Source organism: Magnolia sinica, chromosome 6, assembly GCF_029962835.1.
Source record: "Magnolia sinica isolate HGM2019 chromosome 6, MsV1, whole genome shotgun sequence".
NCBI classification, from domain to species: Eukaryota; Viridiplantae; Streptophyta; class Magnoliopsida; order Magnoliales; family Magnoliaceae; genus Magnolia; species Magnolia sinica.
In genome coordinates this window covers 4,021,884-4,046,040 of record NC_080578.1, presented here as the reverse complement: position 1 = coordinate 4,046,040, position 24,157 = coordinate 4,021,884, and the positions used below count along the sequence as shown (strand labels likewise).

Here is a 24,157-nt window from a genome sequence, read left to right as displayed (position 1 = left end):
GGGCGCGCTTCGTCGTCCCTTACCGCGCATCGCTGCCTATTTCGAAAATCCTCTGTAACTTCTCTCTACCAGAAGCAGCTTTTCGAGACCGAAATCTAGGGTTAGGGTTAGGTTTTTCTGTTCTTATTCATCTGCTAGATGTTTTCTTGATAGATTCGAGTTCATAAAGAAAATCAGCTGTTTTGAATCGCATTTGAGACCTCTGTTTCTTTTACAAATGTCAATATTTTCAGCTTATCTATCGATTTCTGGTTCTTTCTTAATAACTGGAATTTGTCATCATTCTCCTTCTCTACCGTCGCTGCGGATTTCTACGGTTTCCTGTTCCTTCTCCACCCGACCGAGCAGTCATCAGTGTCCGTGCATAGTCTATTCGTCGAAGCTCAGAGAAATGGCGGAGCTGGTGGAGGATAAGGAGTCGAAGAAGAGGGTGTGTACATTGGAAAGAGCGGCGGTGCTTTCATTGGAATCGGGGGCAGATGAGGAGGTCACACACTCTCGGACGTTTCTTGATGCTTGGAGCGAAGAAGGTAAGTTGTTCTTGATTTTGGCTACTCATTTCTAGATTCTATCGATGCTTCTTTTAGCAATATTTTCTGTTGGTGAATAATTTCTAACTTATTTCTGCTGCTTGGGTTTTGATTCTTCTTTTATTAGATTTATATCCAGTATTTTGAATGCATCTAGAATGATTTGCATCTAATCATAAAGTCCCCATACACATGCAATGTTATGCTAGTTGGCTCCACAAATAGCAGTGAACCCACTGCCACAAATTTTCTTCTTCTTCTTCTTCTTAACACACACCCACATTCCACATACTTATAGACTCACCCACACCAGACTGAGCCATGGAACCGGACCCTTCCTTCTCCTGGAAATTGAGGGTTGGCTTTCTAACTGGTACACTGGTAAAAGTTCCATGACTCTCTGCCCACCAGATGTCAACCTTCCTTTTTTAGCAGGGTGCTAGAACTGGCCATGGAGAGCCTCATACAGATGTAAGGAAATAAATTAAACATGTCCCCAAGTATAGAAAAATGAATAAGAAATTTTACAGTTGACATTTTCCCATAGTTTGCATCCACATGACAGTTTTCCAAACAATAGATAGAGCAGCCTTCTTAGGTAGAGAACATAGAGAGTACTTGTTTGGAGATTGGTAATGTACCTAGATAAACAATCTGTAATATCATACAGTTCCCAGTTTGCTGTTCTTATGGTAACTTTTCCTTCTCTTTTGTTGGTTAGATGCTATATTTTCTGTTAATTTTCTATTAGGGGATATCTTGATGGTATTTTCTTGGGTTTGGGAAGAAAACTAATCATGCATGTAACATTCTTTTAGGAAGTTAACAATGGCTGTAATCAGTTTTTTCCATCGTCTCTTTACTTTCTGGTTGCTTTGGAATACTTGCTTAATGTTTTGTCATGATGGATCATAAATGCAGAGCTTCTTTCTGGTATTAGAAAGGAAATGGTAGCTGGAAGGTTGCCTTCTGCTGTTGCTGCCAGGATGGAAGAAATATATCAAAATTATCGTAATGCGGTAAATAACTACCTCTTAATGCAGGATGAAATGCTATATTTTGGCCATGGATAGTATCATACTTTTCGAATATCTTTTTCTTAAATATAGGCTGACCAAGATCTGCAAGAAGATACATGCACGCATTGGCATAGTTTGATGCTGGCATCTCCGAGTATTTACAACTAATAAAAATTTTCTTTTCTTCTTTGAATTTAGACCCCATCATGCTCTTCAGCTAGCATTCACTGCATTATGTTTGTTTGTGCATTTTCACTGAAATTTCTTATATCATTATGCTATTATACTTTGTAAGTCCTCATTACAAAACACTGTTATTCTGTGATAGGGTATCCAAATTAAAAGCTTTTCTGAGATTTTTCTTTTTAATTTAAGAGGACATATGAAAATAGAAAATAAAGAGAAGCTCAGTTGCACGATCCTTCTACCTAGTTGATGCTCTTGCTTTGAGCTGTGCTTTGCTTCACACCTTGCAATTATAAAGACAAGTTAACCCAAAAGAGATGTACCATAAATATACTGAGGCAGCGCACTCACATTTTTCCTACCTAACAAGTAACAAGTATCCATGATGCCACTGGCTTCCCCTTGGACATGAAAGATGTACATGGAATGGGTCCTTATCAATTTATCATGCATGTCTGCCGTGTTTGGTGTACAGTGCACTCAACATGGGCGCTGATGTGAAGACTGAACTACCCTCTTCCTTGTGTTTGGTACTCTGTACCTGTTTCTAATGTGCATGGTCTTTTAAATGTTTCTAGGTCTAGACTCCTATATTAGTTTAGCACCATTTTGAAAATGGTGGTGGCTCGTTCTTCTCACATGTGGCACTATTTTGAAGCTATCCAGACCATCTGAATTGTGGGTCCAAATGTGATGGAGCATATCTCTAATACCACACCGATCAAGCAGTCTGAACCGTCCAATTAATGGCCTGTCAAACGGATGGTTAATAAGTAAAACAGTGATTGGTCCAAATTCGAGCGAAGAAATCAGAGGGTTAATAGTATCTTCTCAGTGCAATCTGTTGGTCATGCTCCTTTGGTACTTGGGTAAAAAATTTGGACAGTTCGGATTGCCATACAACTATGCCATGCATGCAGTTGAAGAAGAGCCACTCCCATTTTTAAATGGTGTAGAAACTAACTTGGGGGTGTAGCCCATGTTTCTAAGTACTTATATTTGTATTCCATATTATCTTTTCTTCATTAAAATATATCTTTGTGGGTGGATTCACTTATCAAGGAGAGGGCCTTAGATAGGAATGATTGGCAATACATGATTTGTAAAGGTGACTCCAAATAGTTGGGACAAGGACATTATGATGATTGGAGGAACAATGTAGGGCATCTAATAGCAGGTTATTTTAGCAGATTTAAATTTCTTTAAACATCTAGAGGTCTGGGGGTTTTGGAGTTTAACCTCCATAGGATGGTATTGATGGGTCTCCTCATCCCTAGGAACAAATCAATGCATTTCTTGAATGACCTTGAGAGCAAAAATGGATCTTCAACCTTGTTGAGAGTCATGAGACAACTAGCTTGCCAACAGGAGCAGCATTTTTATTTTTTTATTGTTTCCTTTAATGAACAGGAGTGGCATATCATGATAAAACTGAACCATTGGTGTTGTACGTTCTATTTTATACTGTTCTCAGCTTACATAGGGAACTGTAAGAAAGGTCCCATGACTTTGTATCATCATTTCTAGACAATGAGTCATGTAATATGGTTGAATGGTTAATTTTTCTAGGAATGATTTCTTTATCATGTTTCAGTTTCGGACTGGTTGCTGGTCAAATGGTTGATTTTTCTAGAGATGTTTTCTGTATCATGTTTTATTTTAGGACTGGTTCCTTGTTTGATTTATTTATTTTTTGAGTCACTAGAATTTAATGTTTTGTCTAGATTAGCTGTCTGTTTTATCCACTTGCTTGGATGCTAACATTATGAACTTCCTTAACACATGATGCTTATATTTAGGGATACACGAGATAAACACATTTTAGTAATAATGGTCTATAACTTCTCATTTGGCGTTGATACATTGGCTTATTTGGATAATGTTATAATTGAATCATCAATCTCACAGCAATCTCTTCTGTTGGTTTCCTGCCATGCATATATGCCAGTTTCACCCAATTGGTGTTTGATGTTAGATGGAACCAATATCTAGAACCTGGACCAGACCCCAACCTGTTTTTTGTGGGCTGTGCAGTTCCAAAATGGTCCAACTTGTCTGACCCATGATGTTCCCATGACAACATAAATTAATAAAATAGATATTTGATCAGTTGACTCAACTATTCATATGAGTGGGGAGAGATTGAGAAGGATGTTGTCCATAGACTTCAAGTGGGTTGGAAGAAATGGAGATGTGCCTTGAGAGTTTTTTATGTGATCATCGTGTACCACTCAGACTAAAAGGGAAATTTTATAGAATGGCTATAAGACCTGCCATGTTGTATGGGATAGAATGTTGTGTAATTAAGGAAGAATGTGTTCTTAGGATGAGTGTAGTTGGCATGAGGATGTTGATATGAATGAGTGGGATGACAAAGAAGGATAGAAATAGAAATGAATGCATTCAAGGGAATTTGGGAGTAGTACCAATAGGTAATAAAATGAGGGAAAGTAGACAGATTGTTTGGTCACGTGCAATGGAGAGACCAAGAACTGCAATAGTTAGATGGAGTGAGTTGGTACAAGTTGAAGGCTCCAAAAGGGCGAGGAGAAGTCTCAGAAGGACATGGGTGGAGGTATTAATAAAAGATGTCTAACTGAAGTTATGGCCCTTGATAGAATTGAATGGCAGAAAAGGATTCATGTAGCTGACCCCAATTAGCTGAGTTAAGGCTTAGATGATGATGATGATGACTCAAAAATTGGATAAGATGGACGGTCTTACCTGGACGGATGGACTGATCGACCTAGATGGGTTTCCCAAAATGTCCTTAGCGACCAGATCCAAATTGATCCAACCATCCTGTCTGGTCCAGATTTTAAAACACTGGATTGGACCCAAAACTTAGTCTTTAGGAGAAAATGGAGTATTTATCCTGTTATATTATACTTTTGAGCAATGTTTGTTTCTCTACTTTATGAGGCATGTGTACATTTTCTGAAGCTTTATGCTGCATCATTGGTAACTTGTCAGGTTTTGCAAACTGGAAGTCCCATTGCAAGCGAGGTCATATTGTCAAATATTGCTGTTGCATTTGACCGTATGTTATTGGACGTGGAGGTTTGGTCATTAGCTATGTGCCTTTAAGTTGTTTTGTTTCTTATAGAACTATTGTACTTGCAGTTTTATGCATAAATGTTTGTCTTATACAACAAAGTGCTGTATTTTTTGCAGCACCCTTTTAACTTTTCACCACATCACAAAGCAATACGGGAGCCTTCGACTACTACATGTTTGGTCAAAATTATATCCGTCCACTGATAGACTTCAGGTTATTTAACTACGTTAATGTTTAATTTAGCTATTTGTTCTTTTTTGGGTGTGGTACAAAATTTCGTCACCGCTTTGCATTGTCCTTGCTTAAGCTTTGATAGATTCAGATTCTTGAACAAGTTAATATTTATTCAATCGAAGTTCTGACTTTTCAGTGAAGTTATTTTTTCAAAGGTTATGAAATTGAAATGACCTTGGGACTTGGGAAATTACACCCTTCTGAATGGATTTCCCTTTATGTTTTGAATCTAATTGTTGATGAGGTTTTTCACCTGTGTGTATCCCTGCTTTAACCCTTTTTTTCCTTGTCTCTTCAGAAGTTCGTATGTTGGCAACATCTCCATTTTTCAAGACAAAAGAAAATCTCCAGAAGGTGATTAGTATAAATTGATACCTCGTGATTTGATTTAAGATTATATACATTACTTGCCATGGCCTAAAATTAGATTCTTACACCATTACCATATCATGCAATGAGAAGATATTGACTTAATAGTGACAGATAGGCATTAGGCATTATCACTTGCCATGTAAAAGCTGAGTATTGCACTTGTTATTTATTTCCCAGGGTTCACCATATTGGATGTTCTTCTCATAAAGCAACATGTATCGGTGCTTGAACCATCTTGGACATTATTTTTGGTTGCTCCATACTTTGGAAGTTATCCAAGGATAGTTGTTGAAGCCTGTAAGTCAAATTGTGCCTTCACCTTGAATGTCACAGTTCTAACACAATACATCATGACTCCTGCGTTTGAATATGGACCATTCACCGGTTGGCAGTTGTTGCTGTAGTAATACTTCTTGTCATGTCAAGTGGAGCTTCATAAAGGGATCAATTAGTTTGTGATTCCAATCACAATATGCATGGACGAATAATTTAGCCGTGCAAGAATTTATTTAATGGGGAGTGAGGCGGGTCATATATATTGAGAGTGGCATGTGCTTCTGGATCGGCTGTTTCTGTAGGGTGGATTGACCGTACCACTACCACAACAGAGTGTGATCCCAAGGTACTCTGAGGCCCTTGGATAGGGATCGTGCATCATGAACTGCCTGCACCATTGTCTCCTTTTAGTTGCTGGATATTCAAGGTGTACAGGTGGAGTGGTGGAACAATCATGATTGAATATTTGTTGGAGAGTAGTCTAGTAGATATTCAGCATACTTTCCAGATTGGTTGTTCTAGGTGGATCCCTACAAAGCCCGTTATGTGTGGGGACCCTGTTTAGCTTTAGTCATCTTCTCCAATAGATTTTTGTGTTTGGGATTTCTCAAATTCTGGGATTGGCATAAATTTTTTCTAAGTGGATTTTCTTCTTTTATATTAGAAATTCAAATGTAGGAATGGACAACATAAGTAGCATAAGTGGGAAATAGGCTCAAATATTGATAGCATTCAGCACACGATGGTGTAGGAGCATAACCAATATCAAAACAAAACCACCGCATGATGTTTTGCCTCACATTCGTCTTTGTCCGTCTTTCTCAATGCAGTGACCTATTTCATACTTTGAGAAAATATGGGAGGTGGAAAATGCAATCAAGGGGGCTTCACTAAAGATTCCAAGTTGTGAAGACTATCTCTATAGTGGACGAAAGAGACTTGGCTTTGAGGATAGATGTATGTTTCTGTTTTCTACACAATGGAGGAGGAAGTAAAAGTAAAATAAATTGGTAAACAATTCCACCAAATGAAGGTTTTGCCTCATAGTTGTTTTTGCTCATCAATCTCGAAGCCATGACTTATTTCATTCTTTGACAAAATATGAGAGGTGGAAAATTCAATCTACTGTGCTTCAGTTAAGGGTCCAAGCTGTGGATACTATCTTTTGTGGTGACCTAAGAGGATTTGGCCTTGAGGATGGAGTTATCTTTGTTTTACTCTGAGAGAAGCAAACATACTCACTGGCAAGGTTTGGAGAACTTCGTATTGGAAATTTGTTGTATCCTTGCTTACTTTCTCAGTGATAGCATGTTGTCTTAAGAAAAGAGTTGCAGAATAAACTTGTAGTAAGTACTTGCAAATAGGGCTGTACACGAACCGAGTTAGCTCGGTTAGCTTGCTCGACTCAACTCGAAAAAGCTCAATTCGACTCAGTTCGAAACTGAGTTCGAGCCGAGTCAAGCTTATTTTTTGAGCTCGAAAAAATTCAAACCGAGTTTGAGCTTGCCCGAGCTCGACTCGACTCAGATCGAACCCCAACTCGAATCGAACCAGTTCGGTGACTCGGTTACTTTGATATTGATGTTGCTCACCAAGTGTTTGATGAAATGACTAAATGAAGTGTTGGCTGGTGGCAAGGAAGGTATGTATATGAAACAAATACCCTGTTTTCTTGATTTTGATGTTGCCTACAAGGTGTTTGATGAAATACCTGTAGAACTGCTGCTGCTGTTTTACATACATTGAGAATTTGAAGGTGCAGTCCATGTGTTAGTGAACATGCTGCACAGATGAACTCGGCTCGAACTGGCCCGAACCGAGCCGAGTTCGAGCTAGGGTCAGCTAGTGGCTGAGCCGAGTCAAGCTGTGCCAAGCTCGACTCGTGTACACCTCCACTTGCAAACCATCCATATTCTAGGATACTCTCTGATCAGCATCATCATTAGTAGAGAAGTCAAGGGTGGAGATGAGAACTAGAATTAGCACTCTCAGTTTATAGGGGTCGTTTGAACAACTTTACTGATAGCACATATGAAGCTCATCATGGTAGGTATATAGAATTGCTATTAGCTGAGAGAAGCTTAAGTTATGAGCAATGATTTAAGGAATGAACTGGATGTCATGCAGTTCCCGTCAGCAGTTTGGTCCAACTGCCGGTACGACCAAGTCGATCCTTTCAACCAGGGACATCTACAGATAACACCATTAGCATATGCGGGGAGATAGCAGGTTTGAGTTCGATCAAAGAATGTCTAATCCGTTAAGGAAACAGTCATCCATCAGTTGATCTAGGGTTTCTAGTGCATTGGACCATTTTTGCATTGGGTTCCGGGCTGGCCATCCCATCTGGTCTGTTTGTTACCACATTGGTTTTGAGGTCTGCATACTGAAATTCATGAATAGCTACCTCCTTTTCAATTGGTATAAAATAATATATGAACTTGTTGTCCAAGCAGTCTCAAGCAAGGTATTCAATAACAGTAGTGGTGGCTGTAACGGCCAGCCTCATGGGTGTTATGATGCAGGTCGTTACAGCTCTATAATGGTCAAATTTTTTTCTAGGAAGAAACTGTATCAGCCCCATTATGGTATGGACTGTTATGGCCCCATTATGGCCATTATAGGGCCGTTACGGTTTTTTTTTGTCCTTTTCTTTTTCTTTTCAGAAGGGGCATTACAGTCTGTATCGTGTAACAGCTCCCCCTGTTACTTTAACAGCTGTGAGGTAACCATTTTTGTGTAGCATGTTCTCAAGATCCACACCTTCAATCATCCATCAATAGTGTGTTTATTACCGCGTTGCCACAATGATGATGTCATGGGCAAGAATATTGATATTAGTGCATGCAACAATGAAGAGATCTTGATTTGTGGACCTCTAACAGAACTTAGGGGTCGTAACATTTTGTAAAATCTCCCAACCCCCCAGATACGAAGGCTTATTTGAACTCATGTAATGCCCTACAAAGGTGAACCAGGAGGAGGGGGGCAGTTACTTGGTAGTTGGTACCCATGGAAGAGATTTTCATATGCACTGTGCTCTTGAGATTCCCATGGCGTAACTTGCTCAAACATCCATCCAGGCTTGAATCAATGTAGAAGAAAGTACAAGTTTTTATTTTATTTTTTAGTTATATGAGTTTTCTGAGTATGTTTCAGTTTTTCCACCAAATATTTTTTTTCCCTGGCTCTAACAGATATGATCAATACTTCTGCACTTTGATTCATAGGGTCGTAATGTTGTGTTGATCTCCAACCATCAGACAGAAGCTGAACCAATGATAATTGCCTTGTTGCTTGAGACATCACACCCTCATGTTGCTGAGAAGATGGTATGCTACTTTGTTATTTGTTTCATTCTAGGCCACTGAATGAAAACACAATCATGATTGTTCTTATTGACTAAATATTGTGCTTTGTACCACAGACCTATGTTGCTGGAGATAGGGTTGTGACAGATCCTGTTTGCAAGCCCTTCAGCATGGGAAGGTGCTCATGAAGCTTAGTGATTTGCAGTGGAGAAATACATATCTTGTGATTTGACTATATTTATTGAACTCTCACAATGTTTATTTCTGCATACTGCATTGTGCCAGAAATCTTGTCTGTGTATACTCAAAGAAGCACATGCATGACATTCCTGAGCTTGCTGAGATGAAAAAGAAAGCCAATACCCTGAGTCTTAAGGAAATGGCTCTGCATTTAAGGTATATCTGCTTTGTTTAATTCCTTTTCTTTCCTGATGATACATTTGGAAATACCCTTCAAAAAGATAAGACCTTCAGAAATGTGAAAGATGCAGAAGAGAGATTTGACACACCAATGCTAGTGACATAACAAGAATCTATGCATTTAATTTAATTTTTTTTTAATTATTATTAAGGCCTATATGAGTTTTTAAAAGGTGTACCCACTCTTTATTAAAGCTCTCCAACGTTGGCTTCATTGCTAGGGGAATTCACAAGGATGGATGCCCATCTCAAAGAAATTTAGGAAGCTGATTAATTCAAAAGAATGCCATTTCTTCAAAGAGTGATTGATTCTTGTGGTCCTTTAAAAAACAACCTTTTCCTTCATTTCAAGGTTTAGACCTTAATATGGCATCCTTGCTGATGTAGATTGTTGGTTCTTCTAATGTACTTGGTTTGAGCTTGTGTAAAGTGCTTCTCTGATTTTGTAAATTGTGAACAATACTCTTCATTGTTTGGTTTTCTTTTTTCTGACCAGCTTAACTGAATGTAGGACTGGAGCACAAATAATATGGATTGCACCAAGTGGTGGTAGAGACCGCCCAGATCCTTCCACGGGAGAATGGTATCCAGTAAGTTAGTTTACACCCCAAAGTGGTCACATTGAAGTATTGTCATTAGAATTAGACTTTTCTTATTATCGATCTTCGGTTTGTGTTGTAAATATATCCTTCTTTATGGGCATTTTCATCTTTCTTATTCTTGGTAGAATTTTTTATTTTTTTTTGAAAGATGACGAATATATATATATATATATATATATATAAAACAGAAAATATATTAAAGAAGAAAGGATTACAAGGGGGAGGATCAACCCGTTGAGTTAGCGAGAAAGGGATCCTCCCAAAGCAAACAGATTACAATCCTTGATATTAAGGAAATACAGTGCCCATTCCGTTGTGTGCTGCTGAACTCTCTGAAGATCAACATCCACTGAATTAGAAGTGTTGTTGAAACATCTTCCGTTTCTTTCCTCCCAAACCGACCACCAGACCGCCAAGAAACATAACTTCCAGATTTTGTTAGCTTGGGATCCAATATTGGAGCCAAGCCAAGCTAAGAAAAAATCCCCCGTTGAAGCAGGGCCACACCAGGATATGTTGAAGGATCTAAGGACTGCGTGCCATACTTGAGAGGTGTAAGGGTAGTGTATAAACAGATGATTCACCGATTCTTCATCCTTCATGCAGCAGAGACAAATGTTAGGGAGAATCATTCCCCTTTTTCTCAAGTTATCCAGGGTCAGCACTTTCTGTTTAGCCACCAACCATCCGAATGCTGAAATCTTTGGAGGAACCTTGATTTTCCACATTTTCTGAAGCAGATTCTCGGGCAACACAAGTGAGTTGCTGGCGATGCACTCATATAGAGATTTGACGGAAAAAGGGGCTGATTGGTCTTTCCTCCAAACTAGGGAATCCTCATGGGATTTATCTAGCTTATAGCTGTGTAGTCGATGATGCAGGGACGTGAACTCCTCAATCTCCCAGTCATTCAGGTTTCTCCTACAAACGATATTCCAGGCCTGATCATCCCCCACTGAGGTGATACAGTCAGCCACCAAGATGGACCGATTTGGGGCTAGATGGTACAGATTGGGGAAATCCTCTTTGAGGAGAGAATCTCCTGCCCGTTTATCTTCCCAGAAGTGAGCTTTATTCCTTTTTCTGATTGATATACTTGTCCCTTCCACCACCAATTTCTTTGAGGTGAGGATGCCTTTCCACACGTCCGATATTTTTTTCCGGGGAGTATCTTTTGTCCACCACCCACCCAAGGAAGTATCATACTTACTTTTAACAATTCTCGTCCACAAACTGCCACTGTCTGAGCCTAGTCTCCACGTCCATTTACCAAGCAAAGCTCTGTTCATAAGGTGGAGGTCTCTGATCCCTGCACTTCCAAACTAATGTTGTTTACACACTACTTTCCATTTAACGAGATGAAACTTCCTATCCTCCTTCCCGTGCCACAGAAAATCTCTTATGATTTTATCAAGGATAGATAAAATGGCAGCTGGGCATTTAAAAAGAGACAAAGTAAATGAGGAGGTTTGACATTGCTGATTTGATTAAAGTTAACCGACCATCAAGTGATAGATAACGGCGTTTCCATCTAGCTAGATAGAGGTCGAATCTATCGATGACTCTGTCCCACAGAAAGAGGAGGGGGGGGGGATCCAACGCAAAGGGGAAGACCCACGAAGGTAGTTGGCAGGTTACCTGTCAGGCAGTCGAGATTGTCTGTAAAGAGTTGCACTGCCTCAACTGAAAGATCAACTCCGTACATCTTGGATTTAGCTAGGTTTATTTTGAGGCCAAATACAGCTTCGTAACAGCGGATGATGGTTTTCAAATTGCCCACTTGTTCTTCTGCAGCTTGACAGAAGATTAGCGTGTCGTCAGTGAATTGAGAAAGGAAGAAAATACAGCGAGAGGAGGAGAGAGTCCGCTGAGAAAGCAGACGCAACTACTCTCCTAAAAAAAGAAAGTCGAAATCCTTAAAGGATTCGTCGATACAGGCCCATTCGATCAATAATCTCTTAGCCTTAGACGCAACAACCTCTGGGGAATTAGAAGAATCCTTGGAACATCTGCCATTTCTCTCCTCCCAAACGGTCCACTGAATCGCAAGGATTGCCATCCTCCAAAGCCTTGTCAGCACCTTGCTCAAGAATACCCCATGCCAAGCTTGGAGAAGGAAATTCATCGTGCCGGGGACGCACCAACTAATGTTGAATTGAGATAAGAAGTCTAACCAAATTGCAGAGATAAATGGGCAAAACAGGAGCAGATGGTTAACTGTTTCTTCGTCTCGCATACAACATAAGCAAATATTTGGAAGGATCAGTCCCCGTTTTCTCAAATTATCAACTGTAAGAATTTTCTTTTTGCCGACTAGCCAACCGAAGATGATATGTTTCGGGGGAGCAGAATATTTCTAGATAGGATAGATATTCTGAATTTCGCTGATGACCAGATTACAGTGGAGCTGGTTGTGCAATGATCTGACTGAAAAGATGCTGGATTTCTCTGGTTTCCAAATAATAGCATCTGCACATGATTGGGAAGGAGCAGTGGCATATATGCATTTTAGGAGGTCCGCGAACTCGCTGATCTCCCAGTCTTGCAGATTTCATCTGCTGCCAATGTTCCACACAATCTTACCATCTATCATAGAGTAGCAGTCCGCCACCAATACGTCTTTGGTAGGAGCTAAGCGATAGATATTCAGGAAAGAAACTTTAAGCGGGATGTCCCCCACCCAGATATCGTCCCAGAACCTTATATTCTCCCCATTGCCAAGACAAAAAGCCACACCTTTTAGCACCTCCTCTTTCGTCTTCAAAATACCTCTTCAAATGGCCGACGCCCTGTAGGAAGAAGACCCTTTAGTCCACCACCCAGTAGCTGATTTCCCATATTTGCTTTTAACAATAATATTCTAGAGGTTCCCGTCTTCTGAACCTAATCTCCAAATCCACTTCCCAAGGAGAGCACAATTCATACTCTTAAGATCTTTTACCCCAACTCCACCTATAGAGGTATGCTTGCACACTTCTTTCCAGTCGAGAAGATGGATTTTCTTTCTGTCTTCCATACCTTGCCAAAGGAAATCCCGCCTTATTTTTCCAAGACAGTCAACACCGAACCCGGGCATCTGAATAAGGACATGAAGTACAACAGAAGATTGGAAAGAGCTGCCTTAATAAGAGTAAGGCGGCCTCCCAGCGATAAGTATCAGCATTTCCATCTAGCAAGATACCTCTCAAATATGGAAATAACCTTCTCCCACAGATTTTTTGGAGGGGGCACCAATGCACAAGGGAAGAGCGACCAAAGATGTTGGCAACGTACCCGATGAGCACTCAAAAACTTCTGCTAGATGATCAATCTCCTCTTTTTCCATATTAACACCAAACATCTTGGACTTAGCCATATTGATTCTTAAACCCAAAACCGCCGCAAAGCAAAGAATAATAAATATGTTAAGTCTTGTACAATGGAAGACTAACCTAGCAGGCTATCCCTCAAATCTTTCTTTTGCTTTCTCTCTTCCCTCTTTCTTATTTTCTCCCAAGGGTGGCAATGGGCTCGGTAGCCCACCCAACCCAGTGATCCTGACTTGGCCTTGGGCTGGTCTTGGGCCTTCCATGATGGCCCGATCAATTTTCCGGTCGGGCTTGGGCTCAAGTCATTTGAGCCTGATCCGGCCCAGCACAACCCAACTTTATATGTACATGTGTTATATCCTGCAAATATGCTATTTCAGTCCTCGGTTAGGCTACCCATCCATCTTGAATGTCGACCTTTAGTTTCATTCCTTCAAAATGTCTATTTCTTTGTGCATGTGTGGCCCGCTTGCTCACCAGATAGGTTAGAGAAACATACAAGCAGGATTCTAGTTTGTTATGCTGCAAATGCAGATCTTCTCTAATTAATGAGATTGTTTAAGCATGTTTTCCTTTGGCCTTCCAGGCCCTTTGCTTTTCTTTCTTTCTTTTTTTTTTTTTTTGGTACATTCCTAATTTATTCTCTGGACTTGGGATTATTAATAAGGATCTCAAGGCATGGCCTGCTCACTCTGGGTGTATTTTATTGGCAGGGAAATTAAGCATTTCCTTCTCTCTGTTTCGCAAATTGAATATATTCATCAACTAAAATAAGCATATGAGTAAATGGCTGCCCCTTGTAAATTTTTCTCTGTGTGGTGTCAGATTATCAATGAAAAAATAGGGAAAAAAGAAAGAGAAAAGAATGGAATTTTAGTTTGCAATCAGGTTTACTTTTTAACTTTTTGCTTATCTTTTACTAAATCAGTATCCCTTTTATTTTCTATTTTTTGTTTGCATGTATGCTTGATTTTCCCGTCATAAATTGTGTAGTAACAAAAGTTTGAATGTCAATCTTTTTTTTTTTTTTTTTGGTACTAGTGATTTATCCATCAGCTTGCTTGCTTGTCCCTTTTAATGTATTTTTTGTCTGTCTGCTCACAACAAACATTTTTGTAATATGGTCGTGTTTGTGAACACTGTCGCACTCATCGTAACACTAGTATAAAGGGCTGAGCCTTATCATGTTCCTGCTTATTATTTTCTTTTTCCTATTTCTATACGCACTGCAAGTTTGCTCTCTTTGATTGTTATAATGCTATTGTGTTTAGTTGGTACTGATATAAGGGGGCCAGGCACCCTTTGATGTATCCTCAGTGGACAATATAAGGAGGCTTTCAGATCATTCAGGTGGTCCGGGGCATATATATCCTCTTGCATTGTTATGCCACGATGTCATGCCACCTCCTCCCCAGGTAGGCTCTCATCCAAGCATAGGTGCGTTTTGCAATGGCTTCATTTTCCTAAGGACAATTATTTTCTAGGTAGAGAAACAAATTGGCGAGCGGAGAATGATTTCATACCATGGAGTTGGGTTATCTGTGGCTCTGGAAATCAACTTCAAAGAAATTTCTGCTGGAATTGAAAACCCTGCAGAGGTAGGTTTTATAATGCACTATTCAGTTTTTTTTTTAATAACTCAAAGCAATAAATAATTATGAGCACACTTGTTGTTTTTTAAGTTGTATCATTAAAGAAAACAACCATGCTCATGTCCATGCACAATTTTTTATTTTTTTTATTTTTATTTATTTATTTATTTTTATTTTTTTTTGTAATTGGTACTACAATGGTAGTGAAGGTAGACCAGTCTGATGCCAAAGGTGGCGGCGGCTCCTTTTTTAGACTTCAAAAGAAACAAAGGGTCCATTTGGCATGTAAAACTTCCCTAATTACAATTTTATACAATTGAAAAATAACAAAATCTCAATTTAACAATATTTTGCCCAGTTTTTTTTTTTTTTTCTTTCTTTTTATTGACTGTTTGGCCAGCCTACCTTAAATCACTTTATTAAATTTTTAGCATTGTGAATGTTTGGGATGCTTAATAAAATATTACAATTTAGTTGTTTTTTTATGCAAAGGCAATCAAATGTGGACCCACTATGATGGATAATTGAAATTAACGGTTGGACCAATTCTGGCAATTTGGGTTGTCCATAATGTTGGTCCCACCTTTGATTGCACATCTATCCCAAAAAATCATTTTGATTGGATGTTCAACTATCCAATTAGTGGCTAGGAGAATGGATGGCATGCATCGATTATAATAGAGATGGTCCAATCATTTAATTTTGATCATGTGGGCCCACTTTTCGTTGCCCGATTCTTATAAACGTCACTTTGATCAGATGATTGTGTCCATCTGATCAATGGTTAGGATAGTGGCTGGTTTATATTGATTATGATAGAGGTCTGATCATTGGTTTGAATCATCGATCACATGGGATGCACCTTTCATTGCTGTCAACTAACAAATTCACTTTAATCTGATTTTCCAGATTATCTAATCAATGGCCGTGAAAATGGACAGCCCATATTTTATATAATGAGAACGTCTGGTCATTGATACACTTCACCTTTGATTGAGTGTCCATCCTAAATCACTTGGTCAAATAATTCTAACTACCTGAGCTTTGGCTAGGAATAAGGATGGTACATATTGATTATAACAGAGAATGCCCATTTATAGATTTAGACAATCCATGTGGGGCCCACCTTTGATTGCTCGTTCTCTTAAAAGTGACTTTGATTAGATGATCCTAGTTATCAATCAATGTCCCGGACAAAGGATGGTCCATATTATTATATTAGAAAAAGTCCAATCATTGATTTGGACCATCCTTTATGTGGGGCCTGCCTTCGATTTACCCCCTCTTCCAAAAGATTGCTTTGATCGGATGATCCTAACCCTCCAACTAATGCCTATTAAAATTGATGATTCATATCGATTATGATAGAGAAAGTTTAATCATTGATCTAGAATGTCAATATGTGGGTGCCACCTTTGACTGCCTGCCCCTCTTAAAATTAACTTTGATAAGATGATCCTAGTCACTTGATCAATGGTTAGGAAAATGGATGCTTCGTGTTAATTGTAAGAGAAGGTCCATTCATTGATTTGGATTGTCCGTTTGATTGCTTGTTCCTCTTAAAAGGCACTTTGATTGGATGATCCTAACCATCCTATTGGTGGGTGGGACAAAGGAAGGTCTGAATGTACGATCATTGATTTGGACCATTCATCATGTGGGGGCCACCTTTAATTGACCATCTCTCCCGATCAATGAATACCAAAATGCATAATTTATATAGATCATAATGTCCAACCATTGATATATGCTGTCCATCATGTGGGGCCCACTTTTCATTGATCATCCCTCTTAACAGTTCTTTGTTTGGTCATTGATTTGCATAATCCATCACATGGTCCCACCAGGACTGTTTGTAAAAAATTACTTTGATCGGATGGTGTGAGAGAATTAGATTTTGTAAATCATAATTATGATAATAACTTATTGGTTGCAATCAACCTATGTAATAGGCTATTTGATTGTGCTTGATTGCACTCAACCTATGTAATAGTCTATTACATTGCGCGTATAGGAATTTTGTGCTCTCATTGCCAATCCTAGCACAGATAAAGGAGGGTTGTGTCAGGTTGGCAGCCAGTGTCAAACTTATGCCATAACTTCCAACATTAGGCAACTCCAATTAATTGGGATAAGGCTTAGATGATGATGATGATGATGATACATATGAATAGTTTTACTTTTTCATATTTGAAATTCTCTTCTTCGTGATTTTGGGAGGGAATTTGCAAATTTGCAAAATTTTCCCATGAAGACCAAACACTCCGTGTTTAACATAAAACTGGAGAAATTAATTTTAGAAACCATTGGTAAATTGCAATTTTCATATTACCCAAACGCACCCTAAATGTGTTTCATTGCAGGCCAAGGTAGCCCTTTCACAGGCTTTATATGATTCAGTGATCGAGCAGCACAATGTGCTCAAATCTGCTATACATGGCAACCGAGGACTTGATGCATCAAACTCTGTTGTCTCTCTATCACAACCATGGAAATAAGTCCCTCCACTGTAGCTTTTTCATCATTTTCCCCCTGTTGTCAGGTATTCCTCTTTGCACAATCATCTGAGACAAGATGGAAATAACACACCATTAAAAATTATGGGAATTAACCTTAGGCAGGTATCCCTCTTTGCATGATCATCTGAGCCTTTTTTTTTTTAAAAAAAATTTTGAAATTTAAATATAAAAATTATGGGTATTAAATATTTACTTTTAGACCAATATCTTATAAGATTAGTGGGCCTGTTGTGTAAGACATTAGTTAGATGCTATTGGAATGATATTTTCTTTCTCTGAGATCAATGTAAGATGTAACTAAGCATCCATAATGTATCCAGTGCATAGTATTTTGCTAGCTGTATCATGTATGTGATGCTGGTTGTTGTGGTCTTGAAGAGTTTTTTTTAATTTTTCCTGAATAGGGTTCAAACATTTACTGGAAAGGCCACCTAGGTGCCCAGCCAGGAAAAAGCCTAATAATCCAAAACTGTTAACAATAACTCTTTGTAAGTCATTATCACAAAATGTACAAGAAAAGATGCGATGTCAGAAAATCAATTTTAATTGCCTTATTAAAATTATGAACTGCTATTTCCAATAATGTTGATTCAATGACTAAACACAAGCTATTAATGAATTTCTATTTCCCTTTTCCTTGGATGGCTAAGCTGGGTCGAACCACCCAAGACCTCAATGTTGAAATATGCTGCGTCTACCATTGAGCTATGGGCTATTCCCCACCCCCCTTAAAAAACAAGCATAGCAGTTCATCTTCATCATGGGACATCAAATGCTAATAAATTTTTAAGTCAGCCACAATGGCAGGAGTCATTTAAACTGGAGGCTGTGGAATATGAATGATCAACTTAACCCAATCTGTGCAACATCAATATTTCTTTGTGGTGATGCCTATGTTTTGAGCTAACCCACTGAGCCATGATGAATGTGCCCAAGTTACAACATATCACCCAAGAATGTCAAGACAGTCCTCTTCCTTGTCACCCCAGAACTATCATAAATTTCTACTTTTTACCAAATAAGGATGGTTGATGTGCAAGACCATTTCCATATTGTTATTTCAGTGATAACTGTCATACAAACACTCAAACACAGTCCGAAAGATTTTTTTTTTTTTTTTAGGTTAGCTTGTTAGCACACACCCATGTCAGTACACACACTCCATGTTAGCCACCCCCGCTAGGGATCGATACCAAGGTCCAAGACCTCAAGTGCAGTCCGAAAAGAATCAAAATGTACTATATGACAGTGTTTTGATCTTACATACATATAATCACACATGCAATGCTCACTTCTATTGTGCTAGTTCTAAAATAGAAATGTCAATGCTTTATTGCAGGTTCAGGCAGTTCTTTCACAGGCTTTGTATACTTCAGCAACTGACTAGTACGATGAGCTTGGATTTGGCAATTGGACAGATCAATGCTGTGGCAATGACCCTGGCAATTTCTACAGATGTTGGCCCATTTTCTCAAGTATCTCTCTAACCTCATCTCTTTTTTTTTTGGGTCCGGAAACACATTTCCCATGGATGGGAAATTCATAACTGTGTTGGCCCTTCAAGGTTAGGGTCCTTGTTTTACAGATTCGTTTTCACAAAATGATGTAATGCCATTCATTGTCACTGGTGTATCATGTCGTTCCCAATTGCTCAAGAATTTTGTTAGTGTTGATTTAATAAAAACCTTATTGGCTCGCCTTGTTATTAGTTCTGGATATGTTTGTAATTTAGGATGAGTTTGGATTTCCGAGCATCTTGAATTGTGATCATACCATGGAATGGCTGGTGTTCCATTTGTTGGATATGGGCCTATAGGGTCCACTCCGGTTGACCGCTGGTGGGTGGGTCCCACATGGATTTCCCATATCTCCTAGATCTCTGCTTTTGTAAAAATGGAAGCAATCCCTCGGTGAAAGCATCCCATCGAGAGAATTTTTCAAAGTTGAGAGAGGAATGATATCCATTGTCCATTAGCCGTTGTTAGTGTCCAGGGGCCATCTTAACCGTAGAGGGGTGAGTAGATCGTTTTCACTCCCATAGTAGTTAGGCTGGCGGCTGGGCATAGGCCGTACATCTTTGGCTTTGTGCGAACATCTGTAAGATTGTGTAGATACTATCAGATGCTGTGGACCCATCCATCTAGCCTCCTGCCAAATTAGTAGAATATTGTGGTCAGTCATTCCATGTTACGGCCCGCTTAGATCCTTGCACTAGTCAAGTGCTGGATTGGCCAATCTAGGCATTTGTGGCCGTTTGATTGGCTTAGGATTGTTGATCCCGCCTGCTGCTCCCGTTTCCCTGAAACAAGCAGGGACTTGGAGACGGTGGGTTGCACAATAGTCAGTTTAATTCGAGTTCTTCTATGCCATGTCTACAATTTCAGGGTGTCTGCATATCAAGGGCCGTGCCCTGCCAGAGTATCAATCAACTCCCCTTGGCGGAAACCTCGTCATGGGCATGGGGTTGCTCCGAAGGCTCATTGGGCATGACCTGGAGACTCCAATTTCTTGCTAGTCCCTTGTATCTGTATAAATATAATCCATATATGTTGATCCAAACCGTTCATTTGTGGCCCCTGATGTAGATGGCATCAACTGGATGATCTTAACAATCTGAGCAATGGATTCCTACCCATCAAATGCAAAATCATGTAACATGTTTTTTAAGTTAAGGTAATGATTTTAACATGAAGCCCAGTTTGTCCCATTTGAGTCTTGATTCCATCCTGTGACTGCAATTCTCTCGAAATGGTGGGCCCCAGTTGTTTCCACTACTGGTATGTGGTGCAACATGTTCTGCAGGAAACATCCAACCCATGCAAATGGATTTCTACACTACCTGCGATTTTGGGGTTGTGACCCATCCATAGTGGGGTACGAGATGCAAAGAGATCGGCATCAGTCTCGGGTCTTGTTGATGATCATAAAATTCCCTGTGGAGCTGGTCAACACAGGTATGGTTGCAACTCAGGTGAGGCTGGTTGCACTTGCACCCTTTTTGACCTCAAGAGGCAGCCCAAAGGCTCAGCTCAAACCAAGGTATTGAATACTCAACGCAACTGGAGATCTATTGCTTCACCAGCGTTTCCCAACTCAAGATGCATAAAGGGTCAGGTTTAGGTTGGATTGGGTTGCCGAAGGCCCCACCCAAGCCCAACCCAACCAGGGTTGAGGATTTCCAACCGGACCCTGCCCGACCTTAAAGTTCAGGTTGAGACAGTTGGGTTCGGGTTTTAGGCTCACGCTTTGCTTTCTCTGTAAACTGCCCACCTGATTCAGGTTCAGGATTTCCAACCCGAGCCCAACCTCAACCTGACCCAACCTGGGCGTGGCTTATTTACCGAGGTGGGGGTCCACCGTAATGTATGTGACTACATTCAAGCCGTCCATTCTTATTGAAAGCACAGTTCAGGCATGATCCAAATCTCAGCTGGAGCATAGTACAGGAAATAGGGGTAATTTGCCATTAAAAACTTCTTGTGGGCTACAAAATCTTTGGATTGAGCTGATATTTGTGTGGTCTCTTCATTTAGGTATTTGTGACCTTGTTAACAGGTTAGATGGCAAATAAACATTCCACATGGAATCGATGAGGTTTTTAATGGTGAAGGTTCAATTACGACCGTTTCCTGTGGTGTGGTTCACCTAAGATTTTTTTTTTTCAGCTTCTTTTTTGGGATCATCCCCTAAAATGAGCTGCTGTTAAAATGGTTGGACGCTATGGATTTAAGGCACATACATCACTTTGAGCCCCATCCTCAGGGGTCCACCCATCTCGGTGGATTGCCTACCAAACAGGAAGTTCTGCTGTTGGAACCTAACAAGTGGCCTTTGTGAGATATCTACTCCCGTTGACGGTTTGTTAGCCTCATCCTTAGTCAACCTAGCAAGACAAGAAGAAGAAATGATAAAGGCGGTTCGCGCGAGTAGATACTGAAGAGACATTTAGGGGCGCATGTACAGAAATGGCATGCTCATGCAGTATCAGGGCCATTCAATCCTCATTGTGCGGGCCTGCTACAAACATGCCGTGGTCGGAAATGGACGCGGTCCACGCGGATAGGATACTATCCCTGCCCGTCCCTAGCTAGGATTAGACAGGGGCTCTAAGGGATTACCTTCGGGTATGGGTTTTATCTACACCGTCCATTCATTTTGTCGTATCATTTCAGGGTACAATCCTGAAAAATGAGTCAGCTACAAAGCTCAAGTAGACCACAGACCACATCACAGGAAGCAGTAGTAATAATGACACTCACTATTAAAACATTCGTAGGGCTCACTGTATATGGTTAATAGCCGTCCAACCTCTTTCATAAGGGCACATGAACCTTGATGGATGGAAGAATAAAAAAATATCATCTTGATCCAAAACTTCTTTAGCCCTTAAAAAGCTTTCAACAGTAAGTGGTCCACTTGAGCCTTGGATCTATCTGATTTTTGGGCTTGTATGAGCTAAAAATCATGAAAAAATAAATGGACGGTGTGGATAAAACTCATAAGTCAGGATGGCCCCTCACAGCCCTTGTCCGATCCTAGCTAGGGACCAGCAGGGTAGTACCCAATCCGGTCCGTCGAAAATGGGCAATTACACTCATCGGGCGGGAAGACGATCCTACGTGTGCCGTGAATACACATTTCTGCTTTGAAATGAAGCTTTTGCTTTTTTACAGGAAGATGGCCCCGTCAACTACCCGGTCCACCGGGCGGGAAGACGATCCTACGGTCAGAAATAAAAGAATCCTAACACAACGAACAGCAGAGCTCAGATGCACGTTATATACGTTTGTTACAATACGGCGATCTATTATTGGGAATTATCACGTGCATATTTAGAACTTATAATAGGGAATTATTTGATACTCTGGCTGCCTATGACACTTTAATAAGCAGGCACTTAGAAGTATTACACGTGGCATATATTTACTCAAATAAATCCTGATTAAATTGTAAACTGCATTGCAACTAAGTTACCTTCTAAAAGTTTGATTGGTCGAACAATCCTAAACCTTTCGTGTGTGGAAACTTGTACATAGAGAGAAGATGGTTGTATATTTTTCATTTTGAACTTTTCAATAAAAGGCCATTAATTGCCTATTACCTTCAAATGGCTCTAGGGGGTGTTTGGGGGCATGTCATTGGAAAGGATTAGGTGGGATGGAATTCAAAAAACATAATTATTACCTATGGTAGGGATTGTTCCCTGTTACCATGGGATAAGCTTAATCCAAAGCTTTGTTTGTAATATTGTGGTACATTGAATGGATATACCTACCATCATTTGAAACTATTGAGAATAACACACATGTATTATATCTAAACCGTTCATTTGTTTTGTAACATCATTTAATGGCATGGACCTAAAAATGAGGCAGATCCAAAACTTATGTGGCCCCAAAGAAGTTTTCAACTGTAGGTATTCAATCCCCGCTACTTTCTATGGTGGGGTCCACTTGAGCTTTAGATTTATATGATTTTTTGGCCCATGTCTAAAATGATCTTGAAAAATGGGTGGATGGTGTGCATATAGCCCACACATCATGGTGAGACATACACAACTTACTAACATTGAGTGAAATTGGCACGGGACCCAATGCGATTCCATCTAATCTACTTCCAAGTTTTTCCATTCTTATCAAACGTGGACAACCAAATGCAATTCTATCCCACCTAATCCCATTTAATACCATGCACTACACGCCCCTTACAAGAGAGTTCTTACACCAGAAAGCTAGGTGCCCCTTTGTGATGTTTGTGAGAAATCTATCCTCATCCATTTGTTTTCCCCATTCAATATAATAGATAAGGCAGAAATAATAAAACAAATCCAAAACTCAATGAGGCTACACTATCGATGAGGTGTGAAAGAAATGCTTACCATTAAAATCTTATGGGTTCAACTTTGATTTTATATATCCTTCCTACTGGTATTAACATGATACAATACCTCTTGACTATAGGAATGTTTCAACAGTGGTCCTTCTATACCTACTCTTTCTTCTCGAGTTGCTCAGAGTTGCTCACTTAAGCTTTGGATCTGCCTCTTTCATCTTATGCCTTAAAATGGGTGGACAAGATGGATGGATAAATTAATTTTCCACAAACACTGTCAATGGCCCCACCTAGCTTCACACGGTAGGTTGTGTGGTTAAATAGAGAAGAAGTAGATAACAATGTGTAAGGACTCTACATGACCTGTTGTGTTGTTTGCGTTTGATTATGCTATTTATTTGTTCTGCCCCCTTCATGGCATGAATTGAAATATATAAGCTTAAGTGAACCACACCATAAGAAATAGCGGGGACTAAATGCTTAGTTTTAAAACTTTCTAGAGCTACGAAAGTTTTGAAGCAGGCCGATATTTGTGTTTTACTTCATCCAAGTTAGCGTAATCTTATCGGTCGATGACAAATAAACATCCCATGATTACCTTTTCTTCTTCTTTTTTTTTTTTTTTCATCTTTTTTTAAAAAATATTTTATAAACCCTAAAATGAACGGACTTCCTAAACTTAAACCGGGATAATAAAATTTTAAAAAAAAATGAACTGACAGCTTAGATATAAAACACATACATCAAGGTGGCCCCACAACACCTGGCAACAACACTTAAGCTGTGTGGGCCCATGTTATATGCGAGTGTCATCTAACCGTCTATATTTCAGGTTGTTCACATGAAGGGAACAATGGCGGATTTTGAGTGGGGGAAGCCGGAAACTTCCATACAGAAT

At 39.7% G+C, this 24,157-nt stretch overlaps 1 pseudogene; it reads left to right on the top strand.

Moving 5' to 3' along the window:
* The first annotated feature begins 31 nt into the window (after positions 1-31).
* On the top strand, positions 32-18,900 carry LOC131247990 (glycerol-3-phosphate acyltransferase ATS12, chloroplastic-like; annotated as a pseudogene).
* The last annotated feature ends 5,257 nt before the right edge of the window (positions 18,901-24,157 follow it).